The sequence below is a fragment of the Danio rerio genome, chromosome 1 (genome assembly GCF_052040795.2).
Source record: "Danio rerio strain M-AB ecotype USA chromosome 1, GRCz13ab, whole genome shotgun sequence".
NCBI classification, from domain to species: domain Eukaryota; kingdom Metazoa; phylum Chordata; class Actinopteri; order Cypriniformes; family Danionidae; genus Danio; species Danio rerio.
Genome location: NC_141021.1, coordinates 57,505,562 through 57,526,144, shown reverse-complemented (window position 1 = coordinate 57,526,144; position 20,583 = coordinate 57,505,562). Strand labels below are relative to the sequence as shown.

The window sequence follows — 20,583 nt, the reverse complement described above, 5'->3', positions numbered from 1 at the left end:
AACAGTCATCAATTCTTTTACAGCATTGATTTCTGGATTATCAATGTGAATATTAAAATCCCCAGCAATACTAAAATAATCAAATTCAGAGGTTAATTGATAACAGCTCTGTAAAATCCTCAATAAAAGCTGGAGAATATTTTGGAGGTCTGCAGATAATGATCAGTAAGATGCGTGGAGACCCTTTCAGTGCTATACTCAGATATTCAAAGGACAAATAGTCACCAAACTACAACTGTCGTCTAGCCAAGTTTCATTTAAAAGCATAAAATCAAGGCAATTTGTGTTGATAAAATCATTGACTAAAAGAGACTTATTGTTGAGTGATCTGATGTTTAAAAGCGCTAACTTAACAGTTTTAGCTGTTTTTTCTATAGTAGTCTCAGATCTACATTTAATAGACACCAGATTTGAATGATTTGCTATACGGCCTGATGAAGTCTTTGGTTTTCTGTCACTTAACACAACACATATCTGCTTAGAGACAGCTACAGACACACTGGGTTCCTGCTTGTTCTGGAAACATTTGATAAAGACACTGTTATCTAAGCAGGCCCCCGACACACATCACAGAGAGCTCTTGTGTTCACCAGCTGAAGATGGGCGTTGTTGTTTGGGCCCTGGCGGTGTGATCGGAGGGCTCTTCCAGATGTGCTCATAGGTGGTTGTGGAGCAGGCCGCTTTTTGGTTGGTAACTGGGGACTTGCGGCAATGGAGTGTGAAAGTTTAGTTCCAGCAAACACCAGTTCCTCCATCTTTTTTGAAAAACCCAAGAGAGGTGAGCAAGGTGACAATGAGAACATGTCCGGTGACAAAGCCTGTGGGTCTAAAGATTCTAGCTGCAGAAATATGTTTTCCTGAGGATCATTTTTGAGTGATGCTGTTCTGATGCGTCACAGTCTGCCTGTGTTAAGTGGTGATAGTGGGCCAGTGATAGTGTTTCTTTCAACATTGGGTGTTTTGGCTGTGTGGCATTATCACTGTCCTTGGGTGATTCGTCAGCCAAGTCCACTCAGGAGTTGATTTGAAGTCCTGTGGTCATCCGGACATTTGCTAGGTGTGTGTGTACAATTCAGTTCAGTGGCATACACAGCTGATGGATGACTGAGGGAGAAAAAAATATTGTCCTTTAGCACCTTTGCACCAAGTTTGTTTGGATGAAGGCCGTCTGACGTAAACAGCTGTCTTTGGTTCCAGAAGAGATTGAAGTTGTCAATGAAATTCAGTCCTTTCCTGTTACATGTTTTCTGTAGCCATACATTTAGACCAAGAAGCCGTGAAAACATATTTGTCCCTCTTGCAGGGAGTGGTCCACTGATGAACGGCTGAACCTTCGATCTTTCAACTGTTTCCAAGAGCTCACAGAAATCTTTCTTGAGCAGTTCTGACTGTTCCTTGCGAATATCATTCTTCCCCACATGGATGATAATCTGTTTTGCAGTCTTGTGCTTTATCAGAATTTCCTCAAGTTCTTTGTTTAGATCAGAAACTGTTGCATGAGTTGCAAAGCAGTATGTCATTGTAATTTTGCTTCTAAAATTCTTGATTATTAAATCTCCTACGACTAGTGTTCTTACCTCAGGTGTGATCGGAGCAGAATGCCGCTGTCTAGTCGGCCTTGAGCCTCTGTTTAATGCAGAATTAGTTGCTGAATCAGGCGATCTCTGTCTGACTGCATTTGAGGATTCTTCACCCATATTACTCAAAACTTCATATCTGTTCTGAAGCTGTATTTGAGTTCGAGCTGTATTTGGGGTAGAAGACGCTAATGCGGCAGCGTATGATCTGACCCCGCGAGTACCCTTTGGTCTCACACCTTGTTTATGCCAATGCTCATTTTCAACAGTTCTTTTCTGGTTTTCTGTGCTCAAAACAGTGGCAGGAACAGATTTATGGGACTCACCGGCTGCGTGCTGAGAGGATCCACAATGAAGCTGAAGTTCTGGTGGGATTGCAAGTAACTGTGTTTAAAGAACTGCAATCCTTTGTAGAAGTTTGATGCAGTTTGTTCAGCAGTGAGAATCTGAATTAATCCGATCCAGAGGCATTTTCACAGCCTTGTTTTCCATCTCTGGAATGTAAGCAGCTGGTAGCGGGAGGATTGTTTAGACTGTAATTCCCCTCTTGTTAGTAAAGCTATATTCCAGAAAGTTTATAGAATCCATGCTGATCTTCAAGCTGTGTTGTTTGAGCACTGTGCTGATGGGCTCATGTTAAAATTAGGGTATAAGATATAAAAGCAAGAGTGCAAAGAGTGGAGCAGTAGGCAAAGACGTCCGAACAGTAGCAAAGCAGACAACATTATAGGCAACCAATTAGAGAATAAGTCAATCAAAATTGAAGCTAGCTTAGCCTAGCCGCCTCATACGCTAACCATTCAACAGCTTAGCTCATGCTCAGCAGGAGAGGTGATATTTTAAAATAATCTAATAATAACTAATTAAACTGTGATTTCTCTATTTTTAGCCAAAAAGCCTGCTGTTGTGCAAGGAAACATAGCATTACAAACCGACGAGGAAACACGCACGGACAGTGCTTTTACATAGATCACTCATAGAAAGAGCAGCTAGAAAGGGGAAACTGATGGATTAGTGCTGAATATTAGCATCATTGACCATAACAATGTACAGTAAGTTACCCATTACTGTCAGTGTGTTTGTGTGCTCTTTATAAATGACTGATAAATAGCTGCAGGTGAAGTATATTGATCGCAGCTGCTCAGTTTGTGATCATATCTCAGTTTTGTTCTGTTGATTTGTAATTTCAAATATTCGTAGCTTTAAACAGATGGAAATATGAAGTTCAGTAAAGTTAGCAACAGATTCGCAGATTCGTATTTTCCTGATCAATAACTCATGTCATCATGACCGATTCACTATTAGTATGATTAACATCATAAAAAAACACTTTAGTTCAGCGCGGAGCAGAGTAAACACGGTCTTTTTTGTGCGTTGATACAGAGTTCAGCGCCTGATAGACAGGGATGAAGAGGAAGGGAGTTCAGGGTATTTCACTACAGAATCCTACCTTTGTTCTGTTTTGAACTGAGGACCGTAAAGTCCCTGATGCTGGTGTTTTACTCGTTATCCAGCTTGACAAGGATGACAAGTTAGCGTTAGCTCGTTTACCCATAGAGCAGCAACTGAAAAATTCAAACTGAGCTTTGACGGGTTGGCTGGCCAGAGAAAGACGTGTCATATCATCACAATTATGCAGCGTTTCAACAGCCTAATGCTTATTTTATGAATTAGACATGTAAAAACACACAAGTACTAGTAAAACAAGACAAGAAGCTTACAAAAACAAAACAGTGACACAGGGCAATGTCCTCACAAGTCACTTTCTCCTTGTAAAACCTGTATAGTTCCGATAATAGTATACAAGTTTGTTTCATTTTCAAACCACACAAAAACACACATGCAAGCGTGCACACACACACACACACACACACACACACACACGCACGCACGCACGCACAGGCACACACACGATCTTTCTGGTCAGTGCTACTTACACAGCTGATCTGGAGGCTTCAACTACAGGCAGGAGCTTCTGAAGAACTTCATCAGGTGTCTGGAGCTTTTGTGTTTGTTTCTGGTGTTCATAGCCTATTACATATCTTCTTAAATTAAACTCATCCAACTGCTCTGAAGTCAACAAAATAAAGACTACCGCTGACCACTGAGAGGAGGACAATCTGCTGCCTGAAAGACCTCCAGATCTGATATACTGCTGGACTTCACTGACAAGAGAACGATCACCCAGTTCATTTAAACAGTGGAACAGGTTGATGGATTTCTCTGGTGAAGGATTCAGTTTGATTTGTGTTTTAATGTACTTGACTGTTTTCTCTTGACTGTATGAGATGTTTCCAACCTGTGTCAGAAGATTTTTCAGGAGTGTCTGATTAGATTTCAATGAGAGACCCAGAAGAAATCTGAGGAAGAGGTCCAGATGTCCATTTCTGCTCTGCAGTGCCTTGTCCACGGCACTCTGGTGCAGGTCAGAGATTGTCTGACGTTTCAATAAATGTGCAATTTTTGATCTGCTGTTTTCACTGAAAACATTTCGCTTATCCAGCAGGAATGAAAGCAGCACATAAAGAGCTGCGAGATGCTCCTGAATGCTCAGATGAACAAAGCAGAAGACTTTCCCCTGAAACAAGCCCAGCTCCTCTCTGAAGATCTGAGTGCACAATCCTGAGTAAACGGAGGCTTCGCTCTCATCAATGCCACACTCTCTCAGGTCCTCCTCATAGAAGATCAGGTTGCCTTTCATCAGCTGCCGGAAAGCCAGTTTCCCCAGTTTGAGGATCATCTCCTCGTCCTTCAGCTTCTTCTCATAGTGCTTCTCATGTCTGATGCTGGTCTGAATGATCAGGAAGTGTGTGTACATCTCAGTCAGAGTCTTGGGAATCTCTCCTTTACGTGTTCTCCTCATCATCTCCTCCAGAACAGTGGCTGAGATCCAGCAGAACACTGGGATGTGGCACATGATGAAGAGGCTCCTGCAGGACTTCAGATGTTGGATTATTTCATCAGCCAGTCTCTGATCTCTGATCCTCTTCCTGAAGTATTCCTCCTTCTGAGGGTCAGTGAAGCCTCGTACCTCCGTCAGTCGATGGACAAACGCAGAGGGAATGAGATCTGCTGCTGCTGGTCTGGAGGTGATCCAGATGAGAGCAGAGGGAAGCAGATTCCCCACAATCAGGTTCATCAGCAGATCCTCCACTGAGGCCGATTCAGAAATATCACACAGTTTCACTCCACTGTTAAAGTCCAGAGACAGACGACACTCGTCCAGACCATCAAAGATGAACAACACTTTATATCCGTCTCTGGATATCTCCATCTCTTTGGTTTCAGGGAAAAACACATGCAGGAGATCTGCCAGACTGAGTGTTCTGTCCTTCATCAGGTTGATCTCTCTGAAAGGAAGTGGAAATATGAGCTGGACGTCCTGATTCTCCTTCTCTTCAGCCCAGTCCAGGATGAACTTCTGCACAGAGACTGTTTTCCCGATGCCAGCGACTCCCTTCGTCAGCACAGTTCTGATGGCTTTGTGTTGTCCAGGTAAAGCTGTAAAGATGTCTCTGCATTGGATCGGTGTGTCCTCTGTTGTTGATCTCCTGGATTGAGTCTCGATCTGTCTCACCTCATGCTCATTATTGATCTCTCCACTGTCTCCCTCTGTGATGTAGAGCTCTGTGTAGATCTCATTTAGCAGTGTTGGGGATTTATTTGTCCCTGTTCCCTCAGACACACACTGAAACTTCTTCAGCAGATTTGATCTGAATGTCTGGAGGGCTTTGGGAAGGCTGTAAGATTAAAATAAAATGTTTTCAATGTTGCATGTGATGACTGATGACAAACTATTTGTTTAAAGTGATGATCTCTAGTAAGGTTATGCAATTCAGTAAAATAATATGGTACAAACATTTTTATATTTCATTTATTCATATTATCAGCAAATGCTTTATCATTCACATGGAAATTTTAACAAAACTTTAGACAGTGAAACAGCAGCAGGTCTGGCTGAAATGGCTCAAAGAGAAGCATACATAATGAGCTCATACTAAAATACAGAAAACTTGACATGAAGCTCAGACAGCAGGATCCTAAGACTGAAAGAAACAGATGCGACAGAACTAGGGCTGGGCGATTCTTTCGATTAATTAGAATTTATGTTTTATTAAACTGAGGTATTGCGACTTTTTAATAAAAACATTAGATACATTATAATTGCACCAATGCCCTTTTGTCCACTCTCTGTGATACGCTGCCTGACTGCCTGTCTAGGTTTCAACCATGGTAGTAACGGACTGAACACAGAGACTGGACAGCCTAATCTAACACAATGAATAAAGTTGTGGACGTGTATCGCAGAGCTGGTGCAAATACAACAAATACAAGCATTTAAGTGTCTAGAGTTGTTTATTTTACTTTTGTTAATACATTTTGTTTGATGCGCTGTGATCTACCCTCTCACACTGCTCTAGCGCTTCCTGATGAGGGGATTTACATTCAGACTAATGCAACAATTAAAATCAAACATGACTTTATGCTTTACTAAGTCATGTCTCTGTGGATTAATGTCAAGACATATTCCCTTATTTAGTTGATCAAACCAATCTCTCAACATGTATGAAGGACGTAAAAATCTGCCATGTGAAAAACCACACTGATCTTAGTTTGGTCTGAGCACGAGCAGAGGTGAGCAGCTGTAGTAGTGAAAAGTGAAAGTACCCGTCCCATTACATCAGTACAGGACCTTGTTGAAACCATGATTGAAACCCAGACAGGCAGTCAGGCAGCATAATACAAAGAGTCAATCAAAGCGCATCAAATGATCGGTAATTAAAAAGGAAAAAAAGAAAATTTGAATAAATATAATGAATAAATATAATAATATACTTTTATATTAGAAACACATCTGATGCTTGTATTTGCACCAGCTCCACGTCCACAACTATATGCATTGGGTTAGATTTTTTACATATTTGGACTGGAAACTAGACGAACTAAAAAAAGAAAGAAAGAAAGAAAGACAGAAAGAAAAAATAAAGAATAAAAGGAAAGAAAGAAAGAAAGAAAAAATGAAAGAAAGAAAAAAAGAAACAAAGAAAAAAGAAAGAAGGAAAGAAAAAAGAAAGAAAGAAAGAAGGAAAGAAAGAAGGAAAGAAAAAAAGAAAGAAAAAAGAAAGAAAGAAAGAAAGAAAGAAGGAAAGAAAAAAGAAAGAAAGAAAGAAAGAAAGAAGGAAAGAAAAAAAGAAAGAAAGAAGGAAAGAAAAAAAGAAAGAAAGAAAGAAAGAAAGAAGGAAAGAAAGAAAGAAAGAAAGAAAGAAAGAAAGAAAGAAAGAAAGAAAGAAAGAAAGAAAGAAAGAAGGAAAGAAAAAAGAAAGAAAGAAAGAAGGAAAGAAAAAAAGAAAGAAAAAAGAAAGAAAGAAAGAAAGAAGGAAAGAAAAAAGAAAGAAAGAAAGAAAGAAAGAAGGAAAGAAAAAAAGAAAGAAAGAAGGAAAGAAAAAAAGAAAGAAAGAAAGAAAGAAGGAAAGAAAAAAGAAAGAAAGAAAGAAAGAAAGAAGGAAAGAAAAAAGAAAGAAAGAAAGAAAGAAAAAAAGAAAGAAAGAAAGAAAGAAAGAAAGAAGGAAAGAAAAAAGAAAGAAAGAAAGAAAGAAAGAAGGAAAGAAAAAAGAAAGAAAGAAAGAAAGAAAGAAGGAAAGAAAAAAAGAAAGAAAGAAGGAAAGAAAAAAAGAAAGAAAGAAAGAAAGAAGGAAAGAAAAAAGAAAGAAAGAAAGAAAGAAAGAAGGAAAGAAAAAAAGAAAGAAAGAAAGAAAGAAAGAAGGAAAGAAAAAAAGAAAGAAAGAAGGAAAGAAAAAAAGAAAGAAAGAAAGAAAGAAGGAAAGAAAAAAGAAAGAAAGAAAGAAAGAAAGAAGGAAAGAAAAAAGAAAGAAAGAAAGAAAGAAAAAAGAAAGAAGGAAAGAAAAAAGAAAGAAAGAAAGAAAGAAAGAAAGAAGGAAAGAAAAAAGAAAGAAAGAAAGAAAGAAAGAAAGAAAGAAAGAAAAAAGAAAGAAAGAAACAAGGAAAGAAAAAAAAAGAAAGAAAGAAAGAAAGAAAGAAAAAAGAAAGAAAGAAAGAAAGAAAGAAAGAAAGAAAGAAAGAAAGAAAGAAAGAAAGAGCTTTTCTGCAGTGCAGCTTAACATGACAACAGATGGAAAAATTAATGATTAAAATAGGCGAGTAAATAAAAATGTTAGTCTTTAGTCTTGCAAAGTGCAAAATAACTACACCACCTCTGCCTTACTACTGTTATTAATCCTTTTGCTGGTGGGTTTAAAATATTCTGGAACCAGGAGTCAATTTCTTTAGGCGACCATTATCATAGAACAGTGGTTCTCAAACTGTGGTACGTGTACCACTAGTGGTACGCAGGCTTCCTTCTAGTGGTACGCGGAGGAATGAAAAATGTCATATACATGCTACATATATTTCAAAATGTATTAAAAATTATGTATATAATGTGCCATATATGACATATAGCCTATATTTCTGAGGTAATCTGCCACGTTTGTTTTACTGTGCAGAGTTATAGCTGCTTTACTGGGTCTACTGCGCTACTGTATTTCAATACTGCTCATTTTGGTGGTACTTGGAGAGACAATTTTTTTCTGAGGTGGTACTTAATGAAAAATTTTTGAGAACCACTAACATAGAACATTCACCCTTAATGTTTCCGTGGCGACGCGTCATGTTTGTCACGTGACACACCGCAGCCACAATAGCTCTGTATGACAGATGTATCCTGTTTATTCACTTTTTTCTGATTTAATTCAACATATTCACACGCTTGCTCATGTCATCAGATATTCCAATTAACAATAACATGCAAGTGATCGTGATCTATAATGTGAGATGGGCATTGTCAATAAAAGCAGAAAACGCTGGATTCAGCATGTTAATTCACCAGTTACTCCCCAACTACATGCTTGTAAGTGGCAGGTGAACATAGAAAGGAATAGATTTAACTTTACAGTTACTTTTACTGAGTTTACACATCGACAAATTATAATTAAATGGACTGTTAGACCTCCTTGTGTGTTTTACAAACTCTAAATGTATTGTTTTACTAGTACTTGTGTGTATTTACATGTCTAATTCATAAAATAAGCATTAGGCTGTTAAAACGCTGCCTAACTGTAATGATATGACACGTCTTTCTCTGGCTCAGCACCAGTCAATGCGTCAAAGCTCAGTTTAAATTTTTAAGTTGCTGCTTTAAGGGTAAACAAGCTAACGCTAACTTACGGTCCTCACTTCAAAACAGAACAAAGGTAGGATTCTGTAGAGATTTACCCTGAACTCCCTTCCTCTTCATCCGTGTCTATGAGGCGCTGAACTCTGTATCAGTGTGCGACAGACGGAGAGAGCGTGTTCACTCCGCTCCAAGCTAAACTAAAGTGTTTTTTTAATAATCAAACGTCCCCGTGATGCGCAACACAACGAATCGATTATGAAATTCGTTGCCAATGCTTTTAGTAATCATTATTTATCGATTTAATGGATTAGTTGTTGCAGCCCTAAATAATAATAATAATACTAATAATAATAAAAATAATAATAATAATAATAATAATAAATAGTTTAGATCAGCACTTACTTTAACCCAGCATCAGTGTTTCCACTAAACTTAAGTGGAGGATTCATTGACTGCTCACTCTTCATGGACACACAGCTGGGCTCTGGAGGGTTTAATCTGTACATTGAACATGAACATAACAATTCATAAACTCCTATATTAATAACAACTTGGGGTGTAACAATACTCCAAATGCACGGATTGGTTCAGTTCACGATTTTGGAGCCACGGCTCGGTTTCTGTTTGCTCTGGGGTTAGGGTTGATGTCATCTTAACAGCAATGCTAAGGGACTATAGATTCACTTGATAACAAGAACATCTAAACTTTTTCTTTATTAACTTTGCCATCACATATTTAGTCAGAATACCTGAGTAAACGACAAAAATTAAACAAATACCTCCAATATAGATTAGTCAGAAAAAACTATTCTCTTTAGTGCAACCATCTTAACTAAGTAAACTAAAATTAAAATAAATAACTGCAGTGTAGACTAGTGAAAGATAAACAGGCATGTCCTCTCTTAGGACATTTGGAATATTCAATTAGGTTTTCAGTTCTTCTTCAAAAACACCAAAATGTCCACATTCTAAGGTGAGAGGCCTGATCTCTGTGCAGACACAGACATAGTTATGCTCATTTTTGATTATCTAAGTTTTCATGTAGACAGATAGATTTCCGTTTAAATGAATGAAAAAATATACATATAATGTGTTTGTAAAGTGTTTTAACATGACACATTCACCAGTAAACTACATTGCAGTTGTGTCTGAAACTAACGTTACAGTTGTAGCCGGCTGTATTTTTGCCTCCCGCTCTCTCTATTTCTCTCCCGCTCTCTCCATGCCTGTCATTTTTCTAGGTCCGCCTTCACGACAGCTGATTGGTCAGGAGACCATTCTATCATCATTTGGCGACATAGTGCGGGTATATAAAAAGCATATCAGGAAGAGCGGGAGAGAGCGCTTTTTCCTTTGATCTCGTTTTTGGTGTATTTTGCTGACATGATTATGTTTTTTGTTGTTTTTGCTTAACTTTCGTTTAGGTAAAATTATTTTGCATTACTTTTGCCCACTTTGAGAAATGTTGAGATTTTTGTACATTTTTATTTAGATTGATTTGTTTGTTATTATTTAGCTCGGCTCTTTCCCGTCATATTGAGCTACACCTCGTCAAGTTCACTCTTTTCTCAGAGTAAGGTGAGAAGGGAAGATGTCGTATGACTTCTATTTTGCAAACATGTAGAAAATGTATTGTTAGAGACATCAGGTAAGAGGTGAACGTCATCTGTGTATTTATTTTATTCTACAGTTCAGTATAGGGAAGAATACGGCAAGCGACACTGAAGACCTTTCTTATCTTTTCATCAGTTTTTAGCGTGGTAAGGGGTTACTCATGAGTTAGAATTGCTTTGTTATATTTCTTTCTTTTGTTTGGCTTCACTATCATCCCCTTTCTCTTGAGTGGAACAAATTTTTGTTTGATACTTTGTTTGAATTTGTTACTTCATTATATTATTTTTATTATTGTAAATATTTCTCTTTTTTGTATATATTTAAGCATTTTTTGGTTTCACTTTTGTACTTTAAATCACCTTTGTTGGCAGCTCTGTTGTGTATTAAAGTGTATTTTGCTTACACCCTTACATTGTGAAATTACCACAGTTTTTAAATGTTATTCCTTATAAGTAAGCTTTGTGAAACGATTACGACAGATAGTTCGGGCTTTGTCTACGACACAAATTCCATTTCTGTACTCCACTGGAAAACCAAAATGTTCCCACACAGGTGACTTAACTGTGTCTGAGGGATCTGCAATCTCAATACTATGTGAAGCAGCCATCCTGCGTATACAGTTGTAACAAGTATGATGCTCACTCAAGTCACATGACATGACATGCACTTGGAAAATACTAGCTTTAGAATATAATATTTAAAACAAAAGCTCATCATTACTAATACAGTTCAATCAAATGAGATAAAATAAAAATGCGTTTAAATTGGTTTAATTAGTTAGAGACAAGTGACGTCAACCTCAACAATGGGCAGCAGGGGGTGTGTGAGTACCGCGGTACACCACGAAAGTTCTGCGATACGCCTTGTGGTTGGTGTATCACCATACTTCGGTTCGGTTTGTAATATCGTTACACCCCTATTAACAACTAATGTAACATACTGACTAATGTGACTAAATTGCAACCCCAAATCAGAAAATGTTGAAACTGTATCAAAAGATGCAAATAAAAAAAGAAAGTAGTGATTTCCAAATTTACAATGACTTGTATTTCATTGCAGACAATATGAACACAAAATATTTCAGGATGAAAACTGCAAGACTAGTTACGAACCAAATTTTTTGTCCGGAGTTTTGTCCTAAAGGCAAACCCCACTAATAATAAACGGTTTAGATCAGCACTTACCGAAACACGGGATCAGTGTTTCCACTAAATTCAAGTGGAGGATTCATTGACCAGTCACTCTTCATGGACACACAGCTTGGCTCTGGAGGGTTTGATCTGAACATTGAAGATGAGCATAACAATTCATACACTCCTGTATTAATAACAACAGTAACAACATTCTGCTGCACGTGTTCCGACTTCTACATCCTCTCGCCATTACATCACACCTGTTTAACAGCAACTTTAAACGGCTACCGGTTAGTTCACGTATTGATTTTAAATCCCCGATTTTAACTCGTAAAGCAGTCCATAGGATAGCTCCCGAGTACATCTGTGATCTTGTGACACTTTCTACTCCTGCTCGCAGTCTTCTTTCTGCTGCGGGTCTTACCTTGTTCCAGCCGGGCTGCAGACTTAACACCATGAGTGGTGGGGCTTTTTCATACCGTGCACCAACATTATGGAATGCATTACCCGCCATAACCATTAGGAATGCCGTGTCTCTGGACTGTTTTAAGAAGCTTCGTAAGACCTCTTTAGTAGTGTTTTTAATGTGTGATCTTTTGTTACCTTACTTATTGTAATACTTTCCTACTTAGTTTTTACACTGTTTTTTTCCCCTTTAGCACTTTGAGCTTGAAAAAAGCACAATACATATAAAATGTATAATTATTATTATTATTATTATAAATTTTGTAACATATTGATTAATGTGACTACACTATCTATGTGTGTTAAGATTTTGAAGACTAAACAGCCATTGTTCTTCCACATTTTGCAGCAGTTAATTAAAGAGGCCCTATTATGCATTATAAAAGGTCATTTTTCACTTAGTGCTGTTACACACTGCATGGACGCTCATTTCCAAAAACCCATAACAGGAGCTCTTTAAGATTTTCTAAAAAATAAAGATTTTTTCTATGTTCCAAATCAAAAAATGAATGAATGAATAAAAAAATACAAAAATAAATAATTAGTAATAATAATAATATTAATAGTAAATGGTTTAAATCAGCACTTACCTAAACCCAGGATCAGTTCCCCTAAATTCGAGAGGAGGATTCATTGACTGGTCACTCTTCATGGACACACCACTGGGCTCTGGATGGTTCATTCTGTACATTAAAAATTAACTCAACATGTGAATGTAATCCACACACTCTTACATTCATTATATTGTATGATGATTCAGGTGACAAAGCTACTACGTTTACACAGAGACTTTTGTGGTGTTTCTCAGTTCTGTTCAACCCTTGTTATGTTGTTGTTTGCCTCCAAGTGTGTTTTATGTAAATGTTCCAGTGCCTTATGGTTTTCTGCCCTGATTTCTTGTTATTCACTGTTTGTTTATTTCGTCTATTAAATCTTACTGCACACTGATCTGCTTTCACTCTTGTATTTCATGTTTTAGTCAATGTAATTTTACATCAAGTTTTCTTCCAAATTTCTCAGCTGTTAAGATCTTTTTATGAATATCATGTGAAATGTGCTGCATACAGGCAATCGTGCCACTCTGCAGGAGGATGTATATATGTTCCAAGTCAGAAACAGTAAAATAAAACTGTTTAGTACAGCGCTTACCTAAACGAAGTAGAAGTGTTTCCACTAAATTCAAGAGGAGGATTCATTGACCGGTCACTCTTCATGGACACACAGCTGGGCTCTGGAGGGTTTGGTTTGTACACTGAAGATGAGCATAACAAGCAAATATAATGGACACATTCATTACTGCAGTACTGATTCAGATGACTAAATAACTACATTTACATGGAAACTTCATCCTTTAAACCTTACTGCACGATGATCTGCTTTCCCTCTTGTAATTTTGTGTCTTTGTGAATGTAATTTTACAGTAAGTGTTCTTAAAAATTGACAGGCACTCTTGTCACTCTACAGGATTAATAATGAACTCTTTCTATGTTCTACAGAAGTCCTAAGAGGCCAAGCATTAAACTATTTTTCTCTCTTGTTCTTAGTGTTTGACTAAAGTCATGATAAAGAGAAAACAACTTTTTGTTATGGCATAAGATTTTTAAAAATCTTTATCTAATTAAATATTGACTGGGCAATAATTCCCATAAATCCAATATGTAGCCCAAACTGTCCGTCTGCAAATGCTGATTTTTCGCGCACTCGTTCACGCAGATCCACCGATGTGTGTTCACACGGACCGTGGTCACCTGGACATGAGTGAAAGCTGTAAAAAACCTAATGCTCAATCAAAACTTTTTAAAATCCCAAATCAATATTGGAGTTAGTTTTGCGAGCTGGAGGAAGGACGACCATGGCTGAAGTATTACTGTTAGACAGGTAATGTTCTGTTTTAAAACTATTTTAGTCACGCAGAGCTGATGCAGATTGTGTTGTTACAAATGGGTTATATGCACAGAAGTGTTGAAATCTGTTGAAAGTGTTGTTCAGCCACTGAGATCTTCTGGCGAACGATTGATGTGACTAATTTCAGTTTCATAAGGGCCTTTTACAGCATCGATAATGTAGATTTATATTTAGTATACATGTTGTTATATTTAACAACAAAACATCAGTCAATAGCGCTATTCCGCCTAGCCTGCTTTATTGAGCTGAAGTTGTTTGTATATTCACATTAGTTCATTTTTGAACAATGACGGCCTGTGACGCGCTTCCTATACTATTTACCATGCTACTCTGAATATTCACTCTGATATAGCATGTAAGCATGGCTTAGTAATAAGTGTAATTCTTGGATCCCACCGGTCAACCACTAAGCAAACAGAAGTCTCTAGCAGAAAGTGAGAGAGTGTGACCAGTGATCCTTGCTTGCATGAAATACTGCACATTATAACAAGTTTTGCAGCTACACAACTGAAAACGTGCCAGAAATAAGTTTTTCTTTCAGAATTGTAGTATTATAAAGTACCATATAGTTTTCTAACTGCCGAAGGACATGATCTAGTGCAGGGGTTCCCAAACTTTTCAGCCCACGACCCCCAAAATAACAATGCTAGTGACTCGCGACCCTTAATATCCTCTGAGGTGATTATAAATACAGAAAACTTGCATGCAATGGCGCACACACACCAATAGACCCAAGTCTATTCTTCAGTTATTTTTTTTATGTATGTCAGTGCTGTAAATGGGCCAGAAAATTTAACCTGGTGTTATGAAATCAATCTGCTGCATCTGACACTATTGCTGTGTCTTTATTAAAATGTAATTACCCCAGGGGTCACCAATAGAATATCCAATAGAACTAGTAACTATAAGCTACTATATTAACTACAGTAACTATAAACGACTATTTTTGCTCTTCAGTAGGTTATGGATAAAATATGGTAATTCTTATGGTTTCATATAAATAAATAGATTTTTGGAAATCACCAGGTGACCCCCTTCATTGTCCCGTGACCCCTCGGGGGGTCCCGACCCCCACTTTGAGAACCACTGATCTAGTGGGTCTCTGTCACCTTTCAGATGTGCGTTTGCGATTTCAGGAGCCGATGTTGTGCCGAAATCTGTGACCCCTCAAAAACTGTGACCAGAGGGTGCTGTTCGGTAAAAATTTCACTCAGGAACGTGCTTGTTGCTCATGCATGCGACCGTAAGTGCGCAGACACTGAAATCAAGTGATCAGCGTCGAGCGGTGCTGTAAAGTTTAAATCCTGGGATTCAGAAAACAGGTTTATGGAAGAACTTTAATGTAGTCCTGATATTTTGACCATCCAAATTCAAGTCAAAAAGAACTAAAAAAATGTATTCTGTATTCCTGCATTCCTAGTGACATGCACTCCCCTACAATTTTTTTTTTACAAAAAAAAATAAAGAAATATATTTTAAAATTATTCACAGGTTTTATCCAGTTAAACAATTTTTACAAAAATTCAAAAATGACATGGACATCTCTTGCTCTTTCTATAAGACTTCATCTGAATCTGTTGCTCACTTGTTTTGGGAATGTCCCATTGTTAAATCGTTTTGGTTTGATGTAAACTCTGTAAGTGTCCAAAAGGTTTGTGGTGATTTTTTCTTTAAGCTACAGACATGCTGCTTTGGGGTTTTATATTAAGGAAAAACAATGCCCTAATTCAACTTTTTGCATAAATCTCATTTTATTTATTGGAAAGTTTTTAATACACAAATGCAAATATACTCAATGTAAGCCAACTTTATTTAAAAACCATCGCAGACTATCACAACAAGAAAGCTATTGCAACAACCCAAACTTGTAGAATCAAAAATTAAAGTGAGTGACAATTATCCGTTGTTGAAGTCCTCAGAAAAATGGAAAATTAAAGTTTGAGATACATTTTTCATTTGTTTATTTGACGAATTGAACAAAGCACTGCAAAGCGTTACACGGACCCTATTAAAACTTATAAAACGTGTTCTTTATTTAATATTCTGCATTATTATCTTTTATTTCATTTATTTTTTCTCTCTCTTTGTTTTTCTTTTGATTTACTTATATTTGTTTTAAAATTGTTAAATTTCTCTTGTTGCAAAAAAGTAATATTTGTATTGATTGTACTATTTTGTATTTGTTGTAATGGACTGTTGTTACTGAAAACAAAAAAAAAAAACATGAAGTGACACGACATCTGCACCCGAGTAGACTCTTTGGACTTCCGTAATGTTCCAACAAACAAAACTAAACTAGACCTATGCTTTTTAAAGGAAGATTCTCACAGAATATTGTCGTTATACTGTTAAACAACTATATACAGTAATTAGCAGAACAATCTACCAATATGTAATAAAGTGGCATGACGACAAAAAACGTAACAAAAAACGACAAAGTTAAGCTACTGTTTTACTATATCACTCACCTGTGTGGAAATCTAAGTCGAACTGCGGACAGTCGCCGCCATCTTAACGATGATCGACCAAAACAACCGAATTAAAGGAATCTCACCACTTCTACATTAGCAAGGCTGTTTTGTCTTCATATAATGGCGGCTGGGGCTGACTTTTCTTTCACTTTCACTTTCACATACTGACCTGAGGAAATGAACGGAGGGGAATGGGCGGCGCTCTGCTTTCTTCCGGGTAAAAACTTTTTTTCATCCTTTTTTAAAGTTTTTTTTTTTTTTTTAATTTAAGCATGTAACGGACATGCATACATGAATATATGATACCATATGTAACTCAAACAAAACTTAGTGATGCAGAACATACATTAAACAAAAGAAATTAACATATACACACACATATATATATATATATATATATATATATATATATATATATATATATATATATATATATATATATATATATATATATATGAGAGGATCCATTTAAATAATTAGATTGTACAGATAATTTTTTTTATTATTAGACAGGGTTTCTTGTTTCGTGTAATTGAGGTCAAAGAATTATAAAATATTTTTAAATATTTACAGAAAAAATAAAGTAGGGAGTAATAGACATTACTTTTGCCTTGTGTATGTGAAACTTCCCAAGAAAAATTATCAACTTCAAAGCATTTTAGAGTGTATGGCCAGTTTTACAAATAAAAAAAAGGATCATGCATTCGTCAAAATTAATTATTTCGTAAAAATGAATCAAAAACCAATCCTGAAACCGGTTTCCAAAAATCTTCAGAAAATTTACAAATACAAAATAGGTGTAAAAGACCTTCAGGCTCAGTGTTACGAAAAGAACATTGTGGTGAAATTTCATTTTTTTATTTATTAATAAATATATTGCAGGGGTAGTACCAGTGTAATATTTTGAAATTAATTTATTTTATCTTATTTGGGAGTAAAAACTTATTACTTGTTGACCAAATATCATCTATAAAAGGTAAAGAAAAATATTGTTTCCATTTCAAAATGGCTTTCGGGAAACAACTACTATTTTAATTAGCCATTTACTGATAAGGAAGTTATTACATTTTTTATCTAAAATACCGATAATACAAAATACAGTTTTTGGAATTTGCTTTGAGACTGAGTTATAAGTAAGATGAATTTTCATTAAGTAAAGCAGTTTATTAGAGATGCTTTTCACAATCACATTATAACCATTATGCAAAAAAAAAAAAAAAAACAGTCCCTGTAGAAGAAATTCCTGAGAATTATAAATCTCACCACTGCTGTTTATTATATCTGAAACAAAGATAATTTCCTTGTCAAACCAATCTTTTTTAATATACTTTTGTTTTTATGCAACACATGTTGGTTATTCCATAGAACGCACGTATGTGGAGAAAAGTTATGTTTAAAGGCAATTTTCCATGCTTCTAATAATTGCTTATGAATGTTTGATAATTTACTAGGAAGTTTATTACATTTGTAGTCACAAGAAAGCAAAAAGTTTAATCCACCACATTTTTTAAAGAAAAGATTTGGAATATAAAACCATAATGAATTACTTTGGGAAAGGCAGTGTTTTGTCCAATTAATTAAAAAAAATTGTATTAATAGTTGTAAAATCACGAACATTGAGTCCACCTTTAGAAAATGTTCTAAGGCTACAGCAAGAGCGACCAACCCTTAGTAATTGGATAGACGCAACTATTGAGATCTATACAATGGAAAAAATCACCTTTGTTGTCAACTTAAAGAAAGATATATTCCTGAGAAAATGAAGGAAATGGGTTGAATATATTTTAGTTAGAAGACCTGATTTTATTGCTATAAATGAATAGAAGATGATGCTCTGATAGATAAATATATGCTAATGCATGTACATGTATATGGTTACACTTATTCATATTATAATGTGTCCCCATGTGTATAATGAAGATGGCCACTTGAGATTACTCTTGAAGGAAATATATTATGACATGTGTTCTAACCCTGGATGTAAATAGTGTTTTAATTTTCATTTATTTTTGATTATTGTATTTTTATTTTATCTTTTTCCCATTATTATTATTTATTTATTTATCTATTTATATATTTATTTATTTATTTTTTATTTATTTATTTATTTATTTTTTATTTTTTTTATTTTCTCTTTATGCTGTTTTTCACTTGATAATTTACAAAATTTGAGTACTACTGTGTAGTAAATACACCTGACAATAATGCACGTAATTTTTATACCACCTAAGTTCACATACTGAGATACCAATGTACCTTGAAATGCCGTCTGACTGTACTCAATTGAATGTTCAAAATAAACATAAAGTTGCAAAAAAAGAAAATGTTCTAAATATTGTTTTTCTTTTTACATATTCTGTCCTATTTTTGCAAATGAACTTAATTATAGCCCTATCAATCTCTGTACACATTTTGGGATTAACATATCAGGAGAGAGCGGGATAGACCAGCTTTGATAATCCTTCAGGAAAGAAGAACTCGTCCACAGATAGTCAGGTTCTTTTCTTTAAACATTTAGAAAAGTTATTTTCGGTCCTTTCAGAAGAACATTTATTGATTGTAATACCTAATAAATATGTAATGGTTTGCTTGACCTTAACTCCACAAACATCTGAGATATCAGAATATTGAATGTCAAAATTTCAGATTTTTTTCTGATTAACAGAAAGGCCAGAGGCATTCAAAAATAATTTTAATGCCTATAATATTTTAAGGACTTGTTTTTTATTATGTTAAAAGATACATGTATCATTGACATTAAAAACTTGTGGTCCACTATTTCAATACCTTCAACATTTGAGCAGTTTACCACATAAAGATTAAGAAGCTCTGCAACCAACAGAAACAGAAAAGGTGAAACAGGACAACCTTGTCTGATTCCACCTCCAATGACAAAACGTGGAGAAGTCCCATGAGACAAAGACACATTACTAGTGATGACTTTATACAGAGTCTGAACAGTTGTCACAAACTTTTGACCAAAGCTAAAATGCTTCAAAGCCTCATACATAAAGGGATGCTCTACAGTGCACTTTTACAGGCTTTGTAAAAGTCTGAAAACAAAATCATCATTGTTAACCAACTCTGAGTAATCTAAAAGGTCTAAAACAAGACGGATATTATTTGAAATACGTCGATCTTTCATGAAACCGTATTGTGAGAGTGAAATAACTTCTAAACAAGGTTTTAATCTTTTCGCATATACTGCGGCAAGAATTTTACAATCAGAGTTAAGCAATGTTATGGGACGCCAACTAAGAAAACGTTTATCCTTATTTGGTTTAGGCATCTGTGTGATTATGCCTTGTTTCATTGATTCAGCTAATTCTCCTCTATCTAAGCAGTCTATATAAACATATTCAAAATTATGTCACACCAAAACAGCCTATAAAATTAAAATAGCAAACCATCTGGTCCTGCACTTTAATTAAATGAGGTTTTTGTAATTATAGTGTGCAACTCCTCTACAGTCATTACACGCTCGCAAACATCATAATGGTAGACCACCTATGGATATAGAGCAAATTGATTCATTTATTCATTCAACTTGGTCCCTTTTTCATCTGGGGTCGCCACAGAAGAATGAACCGCCAACTTATCCAGCATGTTTTACACAGTAGATGCCCTTCATGCTGCTACCTAGTACTGGGAAACACCCATACACATTTATTCACACACATACACTCATACACTACAGCGAATTTAGCTTATTTAATTCACCTGGGCCTCAAAGTGACTTTCTTGCTGTGAGGCAACAGTGCTAACCACTTAGCCAGCGTGTCTCCTAAATAATTAATCATTAGTTTCATTAATTTTTTAGTGCATAAATCATTAATAATTAGTTAATAACAAGTCAATCATTAGAATAAAGATGAGAAATATAATAATTCATTAATTCACAGACGACATGTGTTGATGCAGAACAATGATGGAGTATCAGAGAAAACAAAGTGCTGATCACACCAATAACTAAGAGATGAAATGTATTATTCACATTATTATGAATATTGTCTGGTATTGACTTAATATCAGCTTTATTAATATCTTATTTTTCTCCGCTAACTAAACTAAACTAATGAAAGATGATGATGATGATGATTGTTTTAGTCACTGAGACTCTTTCATATCATAATGCTGTATTCTGTGATTTAATCTGTAGTTAAAGCGTGATGATTCTGGTAAGATTATTTAATAAATATAATTATGTTAAAACTCTGTTTAGTTTATTATTAATATTCGATTAG

General features: G+C 35.7%; 1 protein-coding gene across 1 annotated transcript in view; it reads right to left on the bottom strand.

The window, feature by feature from the left end:
- LOC559196 (NACHT, LRR and PYD domains-containing protein 12-like) overlaps positions 1 to 20,583 on the bottom strand; it is a gene marked incomplete at its 5' end in the record, with an annotated part of 120,545 nt that overhangs the window by 51,526 nt on the left and 48,436 nt on the right.